This window comes from Pan paniscus, chromosome 2, assembly GCF_029289425.2.
Source record: "Pan paniscus chromosome 2, NHGRI_mPanPan1-v2.0_pri, whole genome shotgun sequence".
Classification (NCBI taxonomy): Eukaryota; Metazoa; Chordata; class Mammalia; order Primates; family Hominidae; genus Pan; species Pan paniscus.
The window spans coordinates 45,836,011-45,850,451 of NC_085926.1; the positions used below are offsets into that span (position 1 = coordinate 45,836,011).

Genomic DNA, 14,441 nt, shown 5'->3' on the forward strand with positions numbered 1-14,441 from the left:
GCTACATAGTATTCCATAGAATGAAAGTACCATCCTTTATGTAATCACCATCTCCTTGATGAACACGTAGGTGGTATTTCATCTTCACCCACATAAGCAAGGCAGCCATGATCTTTGTTACAATGCCTCCTTAAAGAAATGCATTGAATTTCTCCAGAGGGGATGCCAGAATGGAGTTGCTTTGATACAAGGAATGCAAACTTTGTATCTTAGCAGATATCGCTGTCATCTCTTTCCAGTGCGGCTGAACCCATTTTTGCACCTTCAGGAATGGGTGAGAGGCCATGATTCCCAATCACAGTGCTTGATATTAAACTCATAATGATTTGCCTATTTGAAGGGTGAAAACATTGTTTTTATTTAACATGCATTTTCCTACTACTAGCTAGATAGAGCACCTTTTCATATGTTTTTCCGCTCATCTGGGAAGAAAACTTTTGCACATTTGAAAAATATGTGTTATCTTTTTATTTTTGTTTTGCAGGAGCAGAAGTTCTTTTCTAAGAGAAATTGCAAAAAGCAAGTGGCAACATACTAGACATTTTTCTTTATTTCAGAAAGTCATAAAAGCAATGGCTTGCATAGAAATAGAGAAAAAAGTCTGTGGTGTGTGTATGTGCATGTTTTTTTTTTTTTCCATAGAGTGACGCTAACACCCACACACCTTTAGCAAATGGAGTGAAGCCCCCAAAGATTGCAAAGGCAAAGACGAAAGACAAAGAAAAGAAAGGCAGTTCTACCAGGCGCTTTATAACAAGAAAAGCGACTTGCAACCAGCATCTGAAATCTGGCTTCCATGTTCTGCAGAGGGCTTTGTTTGCTTCCCAGGGCCAACTATTTCCTGTAGAAATCCTTTCTATAGTGGGAGCTTGGGATTTGGCTGGTGTTTATCAGTTGCCCACGTAAGGAAGTGAGGTCAACCTGTGGCCCCCACCTGGGGTTATCTGAGGGGCTCATCGCTTACTGGTACTGACTGAGACGGAGAAGCAGCCAGGTGGCAGCAAGGAATGGCAGGCCTAGGCTCATCAAATCACCCTCAACCGCAGCAGAATTTATCGCCACAGTGCATCTCTTGGGGGAAAGCTGAAGTCTGGGGGCTTGAGAAAATTAGGTGTAAGAATGAGGGGTGCAGAGGGGCCAGAAAGGAAGGGGAAGGAGCTCCATCCTCTCTGGAGTGGGTTCTGATGCATGTGGAGGAGGCTATGGAGCAAATACAAGTATAAACCCCAAAGCGGGGCTGTGGTGTCGATCAGAGTACTTGGGGTGTGTGGCACACCCATTTAAGCTTCTGTTTAAATAGTGTTTTAAAAGATTGTCAAGGGAGAGGTCCGGACATTTTAGAAAACATCTGTGGGGTAGGTTGTGTTTCCACTCCTTGTGAATGTGGCTAGTAAGCTGAAACTCTCACTGAGGAGATGCTAATTTACGAGCGCAGTGAGATTTGCAACAAACCAGCCCAGGAATAGAACAGGGGATGGGTTGGTGAACATGAGGACTTCCTGGGGGGCTTGTTGAAGTGCAGATTACTGGGCCCCATCCGTAGGGTTTCTCCTTCCTAGGTCTGAGGCACCTCACAGCTCTAACAAATTTCCAGGTAATACTGATGCTGCTGGTCCGGGGCACACAATTTGAGAACCATCAGGCTAGCGATGACTGGCTAGAGAAACTTTTAACTGGGGAGACAACAGATGCTGTGACCTTTTGTAGATAGTTGGTGGCTGTGGTCTCCTCTCAGGCTGATGGGGGAGGGGATTCCAGATAATCAGAGGAATTGAGAAATGCTTTTATGACAAAGTTTGCAGATGGCAGATGAGGAACAATGTTTGCCTGAGGTGCTTCTAAAGGCAAGTGAGGCTGAAGTAGGGCTGTGATGTCTTAGAAAGAGTATTCTAATCTAAACTGAGGGCCAGGGCCAAGATAAGATTAAGTATTAGTGAGAAAAAGAGCATATTCTACCCAGGTACTTATTTTTTAAATTATTAAGGAACTTGTAAAATCAAACTAACAAATACCATGACCATGGCTAAACAAAGATAAAATAAGACTGAAGACAAACCTGTTCCTTGTTCTAATTTCCCCACTGCTAGTCCTATTCCCCAAACCAATTTTTCAAGCTTCTCAAACTTTACTTAGTACACAAACCCTGGGGATGTGTTAATGGCAGAGTTGATTCAGTGGGCCTAGGGCAGGGCCTGAAATTCTGCATTTCCAACAAGCTCCTAGGTGATGCTAGTGTTGCTCTATGGGCCATGCATTGTACTGGGAGGTTTTAAATAATTCTTTTAGCTGTGTGTTTTGCTAATCAATGTTAGACATTCTTCATTTATTTCCTGCAATAATTTATGAACATTTCATTTCTCCGTCAGCCTTACTTGCCTTACTTGCCTTCCCATCTTTACATTACAGTTATATTTAGTATTTTTATTAATATTAATAAACACTGTTATAGTACAGTGACTGTAAAATTGTTTACTGCATAGTAAAGCAGTGAACTATTATAATTCATTTCTCATACAGCCTTTTGTTTTTCCTGGAGTTTCTAATTGTATTTATTTTCTTCTTACAATGTCTTGCTCATAATAATTCTGTTTCCCCTCTCCCCTCGATAAAGCTCACCATAACAGCTCATCTATAAAGTCCTCTTTTCTCTGGAAGACCTCCATCTTTCCACAAATTCAAACCAAACTAAGCCAAACAAAACCAAAACAAAACCTCTTCCTGCCTCTGAGCATTCCACAAGCTGTTCACTCCTTCTAGGATACTGTCTCCTCCCTCCTATAATCTTCCCCAACAGGTTTACGTGCCACCTGTTGAAGTGTTACTCATTGCTCTAATCTAATATAACCTTTGTAGTCAGTTTGCTTCCCTATCACCATCAGTAGCGATGGCTCCCTCTGCTTCCCTTTATCTCGTTTATTCCTCCATCACATGTGCACATGCATGCACACATGTATATATATACATATGGGGGCCTCATCCACTCACTAATTCTACAAGTACTTATTAAGAGTTTACTACATGTCAAAGATGTTTCTGCCTGTTTCACCATCTCCACTTCCTTTCTTGCTATTAATCTCTCCCATCTTCATTCTTCATTAATATTCCCTTTGCTTTGCTTCCTTTGCATCCTCCTCTTTCCTACATCTCTATTTTGGGAGACATATTTCTCTAAGGGTCCACAACTATTTCATGAAAATGATAGCCACTGAAAAAATCTGCATGCTTCCAGTGGCCATTTGGGGTTGTGGGGAGGTGAAGGGATAAGCATTTTGATGTTATACTATGTTGCTCTCCTGTGTACTTGCTGCTAAGTCCTTTATTTAATATATGACCATGCAACAGGTCTGTGTGCAGGATGTGGACATTTTGCTATGGGGAGTGTATCTTTTAGAATAACTTCTTCTTAGGGGATGCTCTTTCCTATGGCTTTGAATGGCTCTTCCTTCTCATACTTCAGCTCTGAGAATAAATGTCATCTCCTCAGAGAGGCCTTCTCCCATCTGAAGTAGCTCTATTCCCTTCCCTTCCCACCACTCAGCCATTCTCTATCACATTACCCTGTAGGTACATTAATTTCATTGATGTCTCCAATTAATAGTCTCCCTGTATCCATACCCTTTGAAATGGACTTTGTAGTTCTTCCCATTGAGAGGTAGTGTCTGTCTCCCCACACCTTGAATCTGGGCGGACTTTGTGACTTGCTTTGACCAATAGTATGCAACAAAGTGATGGTGTGGCAGTTCTAAGCCCAGACCTTCAGAGTCACTGTGTACTTCTCTCTCTATAACCTTATCATCATCACCATCTGTCCAAACCCAGACTAGCCAGCTGGTAGATGGGAGGCACGTGGACCAGTGGTAACATCATCCCGTACAGCTAACCCCTAGTTAACTTTCTAGCTGGCTACAAACACCTGGGCTAGCAGGCCCAACTGAGGTCAGCTAAGGTTAGTTGAAGAACTTCTCAATTGAGCCCAGCTTAAAATACAACTTGTAGAATCATGAGCTAAATAAATAATTGTTGTTTAAGCCACTACATTTTGGAGCAGTTTGTTCTGCAGCAATAGCTTACTGATACATCCTGTTTATTTCCTTTAGAGCCCTTATCACTGTCTAACATTAACTTCTTTATTTGTTTACTTTTTCTCTCCCGCTCCCTTTGAATGTGAGCTCTATGAGCTCTATCAGGGTATGCCCCTTGTCTGTTTGGTTCATTACCATATTCTTAGTATTTAGAATAGTGTCTGACTATAGTAGGTGCAAAATCAGTTTTAAGTAAATGAATAAATGAATTAACATACCATTTGCAAATGCCTAGTGTGTTGCTATATATCAGGAGGAGTATCTAATAACTCAGGTAATGGAAGAAAAGCAGAATTTTGAATTAGTTCTGGATTCAAATCCTGGCTCTAGCACTTACTAGCTATATGACCTTGGACAAATCTCTGAGTTTCAATTTCATTGTCTGCAAAGCATGAATACAAAAATAATATCTGGCCAGGTGCAGTGACACACGCCTGTAATCCTAGCACTTTAGGAGGCCAAGACAGGTGGATTGCTTAAGCCCAGCCATTCAAGACCATCCTAGGCAACATAGTGAGACTCTGTCTCTATGAAACATACAAAAAGAAAGAAAGAAAGAAACAAACAAACAAACAAAAGCAAAAACAATATTCATCTACATAGTGGTTGTGAAGATCAAACGTGAAAATTATTTTGCAAATTGTGAAATATTGGACCAATTTTATTTGTTGTTTTAAGTTTGACCCAGAGTAGAAGGTTTTTTTATTCTCTTACTTTTTGGTTCTCTGGGTGAAGAAATGCCCTAATGTAAATTTTTAAATTTGTGGAACCAAGTGTCTCTTTAGAGGATGTGACTTATAGAAAGGAAGGGGAGGAAAAAATTATGGCCTTTGAAATTAGTTGAATCCCAGCTACCACTACTGTGTGATCTTAGGACATTCGGTTAGCTGCTCAAAGACTCAACTTTCTCTTCTAAGAAGGATGCAAACTCTCTTATCAACTTATTATGGGATTTGAATAAGATAAAGTTCGTAAAGCTCTTGGCACAAACTCGGTGCTCAGACCATTCATTTGCTTTCTCTTTCCTGGACCAGGGTGGGAATCACAGTCAAGTGAAGCCTGAGGCTCTTGACGCTCAGGGACATAGGACAGCTCAAAGGCTTTGGGATGTTTAAGAAGGAGGGTTGTTTGAAGGAGGAACCCAGGGTAATTTAGTGAGACACACCTTTCATTTGGTTGGATTTGAATGATGTTCCTGCATTGGTCATTTATTGGATTTCTCTGTAGTGTTTAGAAATGAAATATTGTAATAACAAAAGGGCAAGCATTGTTGCTTTGGCACCGTGTGGGTGCCAAACTCACAGATTACAGCAATCCTAGGGAATAGTTATTAGTGTCCCTGTTTTACAACAGAGAAATCTGAGGCTCTGAGACACAGACCACCCTGCAAGCAAGTGTAGAGCTGGATAGACCCCAGAGGTAATCATGATACCCTGACACACTTCAGTAGAAAGTACCTCTACTGAGCATTGCCATGTGCCAGGCGCTGGCTTGACTCTTTCCTGTATTAGTTCTTTTTCCTCTCACAGCAATCCCTTGAAGGGGGTAGTATCATCCTGTTTTATAGATAAGGAAAATGTCTTGCCCAGCGTCACCTAGTTAAAGCACTGTCTTGACACCAAAGCCTGTGATCCTGGCTTAGTTCACCTGTGCCCATTCCTGGAGGTGCAGGGTGGTGAAAAGTTCAAGAAATTTGGCAGATGGTAGAAACCTTAAAATGAAAAGAGAAATGAGCTAAATCTTTGAGATGGAAAGGAAGGCTGGACCTGGCTGGCTTAGTCACAGGACTGGGGAGTGGAAGGGTAACTATTCCTCCAGCCTTCCTCCGGACTCTCTTCAAAGCCTCCTGGACACAAGACAGCAGGGATGGAAGCTGAGACAACAGCTGTCTCTATCTTAGGTCATCTCAAACATAGGGCAAGGGAAGGCTTCCTCAATGCATATCAGAGGAAGAGAAAAGTAGGAAGGGATCCCAACTCCTGCAGCCCAAGATATAGCGAATAAAATCGTGAAACTATTGAAAAATAAACTCCAAGTTTAAAAGATACTAAACAGACCTCTTTCCAGTAGGGCTTCTCAGAATCTGTGAGTGCTGCTTCACCTTTTTCACAAAGCATCTCTTTTTTTTTTTTTTTTTTTTTTTTTTTGAGACAGAGTTTTGCTCTTGTTGCCCAGGCTGGAGTGCAATGGTGCAAGCTTGGCTCACCGCAACCTCTGCCTCCCAGGTTCAAGCAATTCTCCTGCCTCAGCCTCCCAAGTAGCTGGGACTACAGGCACACGCCACCACGCTTGGCTAATTTTTGTATTTTTAGTAGGGATGGGATTTCACCGTGTTGGTCGGGCTGGTCTCGAACTCCTGACCTCAGGTGATCCGCCTGCCTCGGCCCCCCAGAGTGCTGGGTTTACAGGCGTAAACCACTGCGCCTGGCCACAAAGCACCTCCTTTTGCTGGACACCTGCCCACAGAACACTGTTTGGGAAGGCTGCTAGACATTGTTTTGGTTTTTCTTTGGTAAATTTTTTCCAAATATGGTTAATACTGAAAATTGGGCTGTTATTTCTAAGGTGAAACTCCATGAGTAATCTGAGTCCTGTGATGGGGTCTTTGTTTTAAAGCATAATTTATTTTATTTATTAGGTTTTTTTGTTTTTTGTTTTTTTTCTGAGACAGAGTCTAGCTTTGTTGCCCAGGCTGGAGTGCAGTGGCTTGATCTTGGCGCAGTGCAACCTCTGCCTCCCAGGTTCAAGCGATTCTCCCACCTCAGCCTCCTGAGTAGCTGGAATTACAGGCGCCTGCCACCATGCCTGGCTAATTTTTGTATTTTTAGTAGAGACAGTGTTTCACCATGTTGACCAGGCTGGTCTCAAACTCTTGGTCTCAAATGATCCACCCGCCTCGGCCTCCCAAAGTGTTGGGATTACAGGCATGAGCCACCGCGCCCAGCCCATTTATTAGTTTTTAACTGACAAATAATAATTTTATTTATGGGGTACAATGTGATGTGTCTACATGGTGGAAAGATTAAATTAAGCTAATTAGTATATTCCTCACCTCACCTACTCATTTTTCTTGTGGTGAGAATGTTTAAAAATCTATTCTTTCAGCAATTTTGGAATATGCAAAACATTATTATTAACTATGGCCAGCACCAGCCCGAGACCTGAAGCTTTCCTCTGGGTCTCCATTGCAGGGGCCTGACCTTTTGATGTGATTGTTTTGAAGTGGCCATTTAGAAACTGAGGCTATTTTCATGTAGCTATTTTGATGCTGTGGAAATTTTCTGACTTTTCAAAAACTAGCCACTGAACTTTCAGCTTTTGAAAAAATGATCAAGTGTTAATATACTATAGGGCCAGGGACACGGCAGGGGTTGGCACTATGGACAAAGTGGGGCAGGGTGAGGCTGGGGGATGGGGCCCATTTCTAATGTAATTTCTTATTAAAAAAATTAAACATGTAAAGTTCTGATTTTTAGGGCCACAAAGGCCCTCAAGTGAAAAAAAAAAGCCCCTCTATGAAAGACACTGTTAAGAGAAGGAGAAGACAAGCCCCAGACTGGGAGAAAGTATTTGCAAAAGACACATCTGATAAAGGAATGTTATCCATAATATACAAAGAACTCTTAAAACTCGACAATAAGAAAATAAGCAACCCAATTAAAAAACAGGCAAAAGACCTAAAGAGATACTTCACTGGGCCAGGTGCAGTGGCTCACGCCTGTAATCCCAGCACTTTGGGAGGCTGAGGCGGGCGGATCACGAGGTCAGGAGTTCGAGATACTTCACTGAAGAAGATATGCGGATGGGAAATAAGCATATGAAAATATATTCGACATCATAGGTCATTAGGGAACTTCAGATTAAAGCCACACACCTATTAGAATAGCCCAGGCCCTGAACACATAGCACCAAATGCTGGTAATGATATGGAGCATCAGGAACTCTTATTGCTGGTGGGAATGCAAAAAGGTACAGCCACTTTGGAAGACAGTTTGGCAGCTTCTTACAAAACTAAACATATTCTCGCCGTATGATCTAGCAGTCGTGCTTCTCAGTATGTACCCAAATGAGCTGAAACTTATGGCCACACAAAGATCTGCACACAGATGTTCACGGCAGCTTTATTCATAATTGCCCAAACCTGGAAGGAACCAAGATGTCCTTCAGCAGGTGAATGGATAAATAAACTGTGACACATCCAGACAATAGTTTATGTTATTCAACACTAAAAAGAAATGAGCTAGCAAGCCATGAAAAGACATGGAGGAGCCTTAAATCCATATCAGTAAGTGAGAGAAGCCCATCTGAAAAGGCTATATACTGTATGATTCCAACAAATATGGCATTCCGGAAAAGAAAAACTGGAGACAGTAAAAAGGTCAGTGGTTGCCAGGAGTAAGGTGGAAGAGAGGGACGAATAGGTGGAGTACAGAGGATCCTTAGGGCAACGAAACTATTCTGTATGTTATTTTAATGGTGGATACATGTCATACATTTGTCCAAACCACAGAGTGTTCAATACAAAGAGTGAAACCGAAAGTAAACTACTTTGGGTGATAGTGATGTATGAGTGTAGATGAACTGATTATAACAAATGTGCCACTCTGATGCAGGATATTGATAGTGGGAAGGTGGCACATGTGCTGCGGGAGCGGGTATATAGGAACTCTCTGTACCTTCTGCACAATTTTGCTGTGAACCTAAAACTGCTCTAAAAAATAAAGCCTATTTAAAAAACCCAACATTATTAACTGGAATTAATGATAAAAATATGTATTAAAAAAATCCCATAAGCACTTCTCAGTGAATAATGATGGTCATCACTAGAAACGTTCCCTGGGTGACGTTTAGTGTGTGTGTCCTCCTTCCATCAGGGGTGGCAGGAGGGAGGGATGTAAGCACCCTGAATCCACCATGATGCCTCCGTACAGGCAGAGGTCCAGAGAAGGGACAGTGACAGGCAGAGCTGAGGGTGGATGCTGCGGTGGCCTAGGCCAGCCCAGCCAAGGCAAGGCTCTCATTTAGACGTTTGGTTCTGGTGCCTGCAGAACCAAAGGTTTTGCTGTTTTTTTGTTGTTTCCCATGCAGCAATCAGTGATCTGTTAAAAATGGAAATCAGGCCAGGCGAGGTAGCTCAGGCCTGCAATCCCAGCACTTTGGGAGGCCGAGGTAGGCGGATCACGAGGTCAGGAGTTCGATACCAGCCTGGCCCACATGCTAAAACCCCATCTCTACTAAAAATACAAAAATTAGCTGGGCGTGGTGATGGGCACCTGTAATCCCAGCTACTCAGGAAGCTGAGACAGGAGAATCACTTGAACCCAGGAGGCGGAGGTTGCAGTTAGCCGAGATCACGCCACTGCACTCCAGCCTGGGCGACAGAGCAAGACTCCATCTCAAAAAAAAAAAGGAAATCGGATCATGTTATCACCTATATAAGTCCTTTGGGTAGCTTTCTGTACACCTGGCATCAGGTGAAAACTACTGGCCCAGCCTCAAAGCCCAACATGCTCGTGCCCCTCCAAATTATCTGGCCGCCCCTCACTGCAAGCTGTCCTTCTGCATGTTGGTCTTTCTCATCCTTGGACACGTCAAATTCTTCCTGCCAACTGTTCCCTCTGCTGATAATGGCTGCTCCAATCTTCACATTGATGGGAACTTCTTGTCACTCAGGCCTTAAGTGTCACTACTGTAGTGGGCCTTTCCCAGACCATCCAGTGTGAGGGCCCCCTTCCCACGCCACTCCCTCCATCACCTCTCTCTGTACTGATTCTCTGCATGGCATTTGTCGCTATTTAATGTGCTCTGTCTTGCTGACTGCTACATCCAACCTCTTAGAACAGTGACAGCAAATAGTAGGAGCTTGACAAGCACATGTTGAATGAAGGATTCCAATGAGATCTTCCAATGAGATAATGCGTGTGAGGGCAGAAGGGATGATTTTTATCATTAATAGATGAGACAAATAAAAATAAAAAATCCTCTGACTGGTCTCATGACTCAGGTGCTGCAAGCACAAAACCTCAGGAGTTGAGGATGACACATATTTCCCTTATAAACAGCTTGCATTCTGCAGCAGCTTGGCAGCCACACCACTGAACTCTTGACCTCCCCTCTGAGCTGCAGTGGAGAATATCTAACGACCTGCTAGACACCTTCACTTCAACACCTCAGCCATATCACATCCAGTGCTACATGCATCACTATCTGCCAAAACCAACATTTCCTCCCACACACTTGCTCAGTTAAAGATACCCAAGTCTTCCCACAGCCTCCAACTGGTTTTGTTCTCTTCCTCCTGCAACATCTCATCATTTGGCAGCTCCTGAGGGGCACTTGGCCATGTCTGTCCTGTCCCTCCCATTCCTGCTGCTGCTGCAGGGTGCGGGCCCCCTCCTCCTCTCTCTCTCTCACTCTCTGAGAATTGCCTCCTAGCTGACACCGCGACCTTCAAGGGCTATTCATGGTAACTGAATTTAGCAAAAATGACTCCTTTCTCCTCATTCCTGTCCTTTAAGGGTTTTGATTACTAACTGCGACACACGAAGAATGTGTACAAATACTTTTAAGGGACCTTGCCCTTAAAAGTATCTACAGGTATTCTAGAAAACCAGTATAGCTAAAGCCTGCCCTGGCTTGAGTGCTACTGGGGAAGGAAGAGCTCAGCCTCACACCCTTTACCCCCTTGCAGAAGGGAGTGAGTCTGCCACAGGCCAGCTGCCCTGGCTTGCATCATAATGTGAGCTATCTAAGGCTAGAGCCGAGGTAGAAATATTAGCTGCTGAACAGTAGGTTGGTCTGGACCTGTACAATCCACTAGGGTGGCCACTGGCCACGTTGGCTGTTTACATTTCCATTTAAGCTAATTCCAATTAAATAATGATTTTAAAAAGATCACACTAACCACAGTGTCATGTTCAGTAGCTATATGTGGCCACACACTGGACAGATAGCTATAGAATATTTCCACATTGCAGAAAGTGCTATTAGATGGCTCTATTCTAGATCCTCAAGACTTATATCAGGTGAATTTTTTGCATTAATTTAGTCAGAAGATGTTTAATATTCTCCTAGAATGTGCTGCTGGGCTTCAACCATGGCCAGTATCCACATAGTCCCTTTCCTCATGGATTAATGGGGAAAAAAGGGTCCTTGCAGATTTTATTCCTTGGAAATTTGGACCTAGGACTCTTTTTACCTGCACTGATCATAATGTCACCACCAACTACTAACTGCCTCCAGACACTTTGGCTTTCCAAGTCAAGATAAGGTGTTAATCAATGAAAAGTAGAAAGACAGCATTGTCCTCTTCCAAAGACCCCAATATGCTTTTGAAATATGACTTTCCCAGTATGTACAGGAGGCTAAGGAAGGAGGAGAACAAGATTACAAATCTATAGTAGTTTTCAATTTGGGGAACCTAAAAAGTAGAAGACTGAAGTAAAATTAATTTTTTCTGTGCCAGAGACTGTGCTAGACACTTGGTATATTGGAATGAACAAGAGGTAACCGACTTGATCATATATTGTAATGAACAGACTCAGCACTCCTGTTGGCCCCTGCAACAAAGTCAGCTTGGGTCTTTTCTCTGTTACAGGTATCAGCGTTGTGGATTGCCGTTTCTAGTCCACAGTTATTCCTGAAATGCTCTTCAGTTGCCAGGTACAGTACTTGGTCCATAACCCAAAGGGGATGCTATTATTATTATTATTATTATTATTATTATTAATATTTAAAAAAAATTTCTTTTCATAGAATGCATTTTTGTATTAGAGATTCCTCTAGTGGGAAAATAACAGTTTATTACTTACAGTTTTATATTTGTGGACAGATCACTTTAGAACAAGTAAAACACATTTGAGAATGAAGTCTCAGTTTAGAATTTGTAATATTTTGATACTTCTACAAGGCGGACCTTGCCCTTAAACGGAACTTTGCTATACTCAGAAGCATTCCAAGCTTTTCTTCCTAGGATTTAGAAATTCATAATGTGAGATATCAGCATTTCCTAATTTTCAACTTCCCCTAGAATATGTAACCATCAGTAGCTGGTGTCTACTGAATAGAGAGGGAAGTTTTTGAAAATTAAACACGGTCTCATTTTCTGCAAAGTTTTTATTCATGAATTAACAGTATTTCTCTTTGCCCATTATTCCCAAGGCAAGTACAGAAGAAATTTGATCATGTAGTAATAGTAATAAAGCTGGATTCTCTTTAAGAGATTGATAAATTCAAAGGCAAAAGCTCATATATCATGTTGAGTTATGTGTGAGTCTTATAAGAAGCTGGGAGGCAACCCCATTAACTCACCAGAATACAGACCTCAGTCTCACAATTTCTTGGACATAATTCCTCTCAAACCTTTTCCTCAAAGCTTAAATTCTGAAAATAGTCTGGTGATTAAGAGAAGAAGGCTTCCCACCAATGGATTTATCTGTTATTTCTTCCTTATTGTGAGTTGCATGGCGTGACAAAGTGAAGGCAAAGAGGCATGCATTAGTTCTTCAAAGTGTAAGTCAAAAAGGTCAGCGCTTCCACAGTGTGGCAGCATCCTTGCAGATGCCCACATCATGATAGTTGAAAGAGCAAAGCCCAGCAAAGGCTAAAGCTGAAAGTGCCAAAAGGCCTGCCTTGGCAGCTTTCTGCAATGCATCCCCATGAACACAGTCAGGAACAACTTGTCCAAGGCCCCAAGACCATGAAGAGTGAGAGTTGCAGCCACGGAGTAGGCCATCACAGAGCAAGGATTCAGTTAAGCAGCTGGAAGCAGGCCCAGGAGCAAAACACTGACAATCCTCTCACTAGTCCAGTGGAAAGATGCAGCCTTGGAACCAGAAAGGTGGCTCAGTGACAAATGAATGTGCTGCACTCCACGCCATTCTGGGGTAGGTTGGGTCCTGAAGAAATCCTGAGATCTGAGCAGGTCTGACAACTGGGGCTCGCAGGAACAGAGCTCAGCCTCCTTGGGCACCACAGAGGGCACTCAGCCTCTAGAGAACCTCCATCTCTTCCCTCAGGGTATGCTTATACTGCCCTGTCCTCCAGAACTCACCTTTGGCAGGGTGAGAATGCAAGAGAGAAATAGCCCTTAGAAAAGGGGACCAGCAACCTTTTATTGTCACCCAGCTCTGAATTCTAGTTGCAAAGAAAGAAACGCGGCAAAGAAAACAAGAGGATAGGGCTTTTTTCAGGAATGGACCTAAACTAGATTGCAGCAAAGGGAGTCACATTTGCACAGGCTCCTTTGAGAAAGCGGAAGTTCTCTCTATGACTTCCTTGCGTCTTCCCTTCTCCCCAGCCTCATGATTCTCTCTGCATCCCAGGAGAGGGCATGTGAGTGCTCTAGAGCAGCTCTTCCAGACCTGGATGGAAGAACCTACCTAAGCTTCCCCACCTCACCTGGACCACGGGGACCCGTGCAGAGGAGGGAATCTTCCCACCCCGGTGCATTTACCCCTTCTCCTCTTCCCTGACCGCCAGCCTCACCCTCCTTCCTCCCCCGAGCCTCACTCCAACGTCTGGGGGCAAGCAGTGTCTACCTTGTATGCTCTTACCTGATGAGGAAACAGCCTGAGTCAAGAGAAGGGAGAAGCACAGGCTTTTCCTCACCCACGGCACTTGCAATAGTGCGTGTCTCACCTCGCTGCAAGCTTTCCAAGGACGCAATCAAACACGGGGGAGAAACAAATTCAGCCAAGAAAGTCAAGTAAGGGAACATCTTCTTCCCTCTAGCACCAGTTCCTTTTGTGTCTTTATTTGCCAAGTGAGAGGGAGGAGTGAGATGCCAGAGCATCTGGCTGGTTCTCAGCTATGTATAGTTTCAGACACCATTCATTTGCAATGAGCGCCCGCCGAGGGAAGGGAATTTCACGGCTCCCTCGCACCGCCGTTCCTTCAAGGCTGATGAATCAGACACCTCTTTCGTTCTTACTGTGCATGCCCTCTACCTTTCAGATGACCTATTTGTTGGCCTTTTTCCATTTAGACGATAAACCCAAGTGCACCTTCTGCATCCCTTTGCTCTACAGGAACTGAGGGTGATGAAGGGGACATGCGCCTGGGAGTACCACACCATGACAGAGCAGCATTGAGTCCTCGGGACAATCAATACACCAAGAGGTGGAAATTAACATCCACAAGAGTGTAGTCGTGATTTTCCCCCAGAACAAATATATAAAAGGGATCTTTGTCATAACAATGACAGGAAATCATTAATCACATCAGGATTGAAGTCCCCACTGTAGCAGTGGATGGGAAGACTTCGTCTGTGATCTTCATTAAAAATGCAATATTTTGTACATTTAGCTTTTTTCAAAGTTTCACCAAAACACCTGTAATTAATACAATTTATTGTATTGT

General features: G+C 43.2%; 1 protein-coding gene, 1 long non-coding RNA gene and 1 pseudogene across 5 annotated transcripts in view; 1 reads left to right on the top strand and 2 right to left on the bottom strand.

Moving 5' to 3' along the window:
* Window positions 1-14,441, top strand: part of CCR9 (C-C motif chemokine receptor 9) — a 107,191-nt gene that overhangs the window by 75,098 nt on the left and 17,652 nt on the right. For all 4 annotated transcript variants that reach the window (XM_055109779.2, XM_063602770.1, XM_055109781.2 and 1 more), the window contains one exon: window positions 11,680-11,744. The gene's annotated coding sequence lies outside the window, so the exon portion shown is untranslated. The remainder of the gene's footprint in view (window positions 1-11,679; window positions 11,745-14,441) is intronic.
* Window positions 1-14,441, bottom strand: part of LOC130541322 (uncharacterized) — a 62,422-nt gene that overhangs the window by 17,996 nt on the left and 29,985 nt on the right. The window lies entirely within an intron of this gene.
* LOC100986335 (succinate dehydrogenase [ubiquinone] cytochrome b small subunit, mitochondrial-like) lies at window positions 12,685-13,087 on the bottom strand (annotated as a pseudogene).